Here is a 4,142-nt window from a genome sequence, read left to right as displayed (position 1 = left end):
TGGAGGGTCAGAGAAAAAGAGGAAGACCCCCAACGAGATGGATCAGCCAGGTGGCATCATTGATGGTGTCAAGTGTGGCAGCGATAGACAGGTTGGCCCAGGATCGGACACTGTTTCGTTCTGCTGTGCATGGGGTCACTATGAGTCGGTTCTGATTCAATGGCACCTGACAACAACAACAGCAAGAAAGTAGATAATGGTCTCAGTCAGTCAGAATGGTAAACTATTCTTTATTCACAAGTGAAAAATGTAGGCTGCCTGTAATGTGAGTCACCATGCATTTTCAAAGGTAGAATTTCCAGGTAGTCAGCTGAAAAATGGAAGTTTGAGGACTCAAAGAGAAGTTATACCAGCAGCACAAATGACCGACATTCAACATAAGACTCAGTGGTTATATTTTATTTTAAATTTTATTTTAAGAAAATTCACTGATCCAACCTTTCTCTTATAGCCCACATCCATATCCATAAGCAAAACTGTATTGTTCTCAATTTCTCCTACACCAGCATGTCTAGATTATTGCAATAGCCTCATAAGAGAGCCCCCTATTTTTCCCTTCCTCTTTCTGTGTCTTCTCAATCCAATAGCTAGCGTAATTATCTGTATATGAAAATCAGACCATGCCCCAACACCATGCTTTACCATGTTTTCACAGTAAAATCTTAATTCTTTCCCATGGCCTAAAAACCAGTTGCTATTAAGTTGATGGTGTTACTTCTGACTCCTGGTGAGCCCATTTATGTCAGAATAGAACTGTGCATCACAGTGTTTTCAATGGCTGATTTTTTGGAAGTTAATTGTTTGGCCTTACACCTCTGGATGGACTTAAACATCTTGATTAGTAGTTAGCACCCCCCAGGGATTCCTAGAAAATATTATATCTTCGATAAGAATGTGTTGAATAAGAAAATCACTTAAGATAATCTCAATGTTTTGGAGTTTTTTTAAATATATATTTTTGAAGAGTTATGCTTTTGTGTAAATATGAAATACTACTTTTCGGGTGTTTAATCATGTTGGCCAATACTAGCATTACTAACCATTGTCCAGCTACCAGTTTGCCATATGATGGTGGTTTGCCTGTTGCTGTGATGATGAAAGTTATGCCACTGGTATTTCATATACCAGCAGATCACCAACAGTGCACAGATTTTGATAGAGCTTTCAAACTAAGACAGACTAAGTGAAAAGGTCTGATGAACTACTTCTGAAAAGTCAACAATGAAAACCTTACGGATCAGAACGGAACATTATCAGACTGTCTTACTCTGGACATGTCATTTCCATTGCCAGCAAGTTGATTTCAACTTATATTGACTTTGTAGGACAGAGTAGAATTTCTCCATATAATTTTTGAGGCTATAATTCTTTATAAATGTATCCTGCCTCATTTTTTTTTCTAGCAGTGTGACTGGTGGATTTGATCCCCAGATCTTTAAGTTAGCAGCCCAACATATAATCTATTATGTCACCTGGGTTTCTTGGACTATCATTAGGAGAGATTGGTCACTGGAAGAGGACATATGTTATGAAGTTTTGTTGTTGTTAAGTGCCGTCAAGTAAGTTCTGCCTCATAACGGCCCTGTATAGGGTTTCCGAGGTTCAGCTGATGAGCTTGAACTTGTGGTTCAAACCAACTTTGTAGTCCAGGGCATTAACTCACAGTGCCATTCCGGTCTCTCTCTCTCAACTGACAGGTGAGTGGTGGGCAGGGGTTACACCACCTAATTTTCCATCAGTACACATCAGTCAAGTGCCTTGAGTTTTCTTAAAATTTTCATGCTATGATACACATATTTCTAACTCAGCTGTAGTATATCTTATAGAAGTGGTAGGAAGAGCTTTGGCAATCAATACTCTTCGTGCACTATTAGGGCAATCCACACCAGGAGTCTGTCACTGTCCTTTAAAGGGGGCAGAAAAGGCTTTTGGCATACAGAGGTCTCTGTCCTGAAATCTTCATTAGCCTGTTTCAATCTAGTCTTTGTCCCTCTGGTATTGATCTTGGCTTGGCTTTTCCTTATTTGATTATAATACTCAAATATTAAGTTAGTTTTGGCTGTCTTCAATAGAGTTGTATAAACTAGGCAGCATCTGGCAGTTAGCGCTTTCCACATCAACTGATGTTCAAATATCAGCAGCAAGTCTATCCCCAGAGGTAAAATCAGAGTAACTTAGAAGTCCTACCCAATAGAGCAACTGAGTAAACACAAGTACAGACAAGCCTTGAACATTCCCTTCCACAGGTATTTCCCTCAGTATCCCTATGGTGCTAGATTATAAGCTCCTGCTTAATCAGCTTCTTCTTTATAGTCTGAGAACTCCCTGATATGAATGGCTTGGGAGAATGCATAGTAACATGTGGCCTTTTTAGGATTCATATTCTTTACCCTAAGTCTCAGTCTCCTGAGCTCTTGGAGCTCACTCATGCAAGAGTCTGTTCTTTGGTCAATATTCTGTTTCTGATATCAGGCAGGATACTCATTGCAACCAAAGAAATGTAAATGTATAAGCCAAAATTGCTAGATGTTGTAAAAATAAATTCCTTCAAAAGTAGACATTTATGAAATCACTCAACAGTGACTTCTAAATTAAAGTAAGTGTAACAAATACACAAAAGAGAGAAGGAAAAATTAGTAAAATAATAAAAGGTAATATGAAACAGAAAAAAAATAATGAATAAATAGAGAATATGAAATAAAAAAATGTAATACAATTTTATGGATTACAAAATAAAAGCAGTAGGTGCTAAGGTGGTAGAAAGAAGCCCAACATATCAATATATACAACAAGTGTAAGTAGACAAACTTAACTCAATTAAAGAGAAAGCTTTTCTGTTTGGATTTAAAAAATAGAACTCCAAGTGTATTCTCTTTATAAGAGACATACTTAAAGCACATAGAATTGTTAAATTTGATTTCGAAAGGAAAAGAAACACAATCACTGAAAGAAAACATCTGTAGCTGTATGCTGTTGTTGTTACGTGCCATGCAGTTAGTTCTGACTCATAGTGACCCTGTGTAGGGTTTCCAAGGCTAGTTCATTTAACAGGGAAAGAATATTCTCTTCAACAAATGGAGTTGGAATAATTGGATTTTCACATAAAAAATAATGACATTGGACCATACTTCATGCCCTATGTGCAAACATTAACTCAAAATGGAGCAAGTCAAAAGAATCCATATGCTTTGCTATCAAGTCGATTCCTACAAACAGCAAAACCATAGAACAGGGTAGAACTTCCTCAGAGGATTTCCAAGACTTAAATCTTTATGAAAACAAACTGCTACATCTTTCTCTTTTCCCACTGAGGTGTCTGAGTCGCTTACTTTTTGGTTGACAATCTAAGCACTTAACCACTCATCTGAGCTCCTTAAAATGGAGTAATGTATTGTTAAGTGCCTCCAAGGAGTTGGTTCCAACTCATAGCAAACCTGTTTACGGTTTCCAAGGAGTAACTTATAGGTTTGAACTATTAACCTTGTGATTAACAGTTCAGTGCTTATCTTACAGCGTCACACCAGACCCTAACATGAGAACAAATATCATAAAATAACTAATATCATAAAACTCCTAGAAGAAAAACATAGGGGTAAATATTCATGACTTTGTATTTGGCAGACAGTTCCTAAATATGACACCAAAAGCATGAACAAAAGAACAAAATTTGATAAATTGATAAAATGAAACACTTTTGCATATCGAAGAACACTATAAAGAAAGTGAAATGGCAACTTATAGAATGGTATAAAATAGTTGCAAATCATATAGCTGATAAGGACTTAATATCCAGAATATATTAAAATTCCTACAACTCAATTACAGAAAGAAGAGCAAACCAGTTAAAAAATGGGCAAATGACCAAATAGACATTCTCCAAAGATGATATACACACAGCCAGTAAGCATGTCAAAAGATATTTAATGGAATTGCTCATAGAGGAAATTAAATTATAAAAACAAAACAAAAATCATTGGAGTAGTTTCTGGCATATGTTGCTGTTGTAAAGTGCTGTCGAATCAGTTCTGACCCATAGCGACCCTGTATAGGGTTTCCGAGGAGCAGCTGGTGAGCTTGAACTGCTGATCTTGCAGTTCAAACGGCTTTGCAGTCTGGCATATTAATCCACAGCACCACACCAG

Source organism: Chrysochloris asiatica, unplaced genomic scaffold (assembly GCF_000296735.1).
Source record: "Chrysochloris asiatica unplaced genomic scaffold, ChrAsi1.0 scaffold00098, whole genome shotgun sequence".
NCBI classification, from domain to species: Eukaryota; Metazoa; Chordata; class Mammalia; order Afrosoricida; family Chrysochloridae; genus Chrysochloris; species Chrysochloris asiatica.
The sequence above is the reverse complement of the archived record's forward strand: the minus strand, read 5'-3'. Positions refer to the sequence as shown.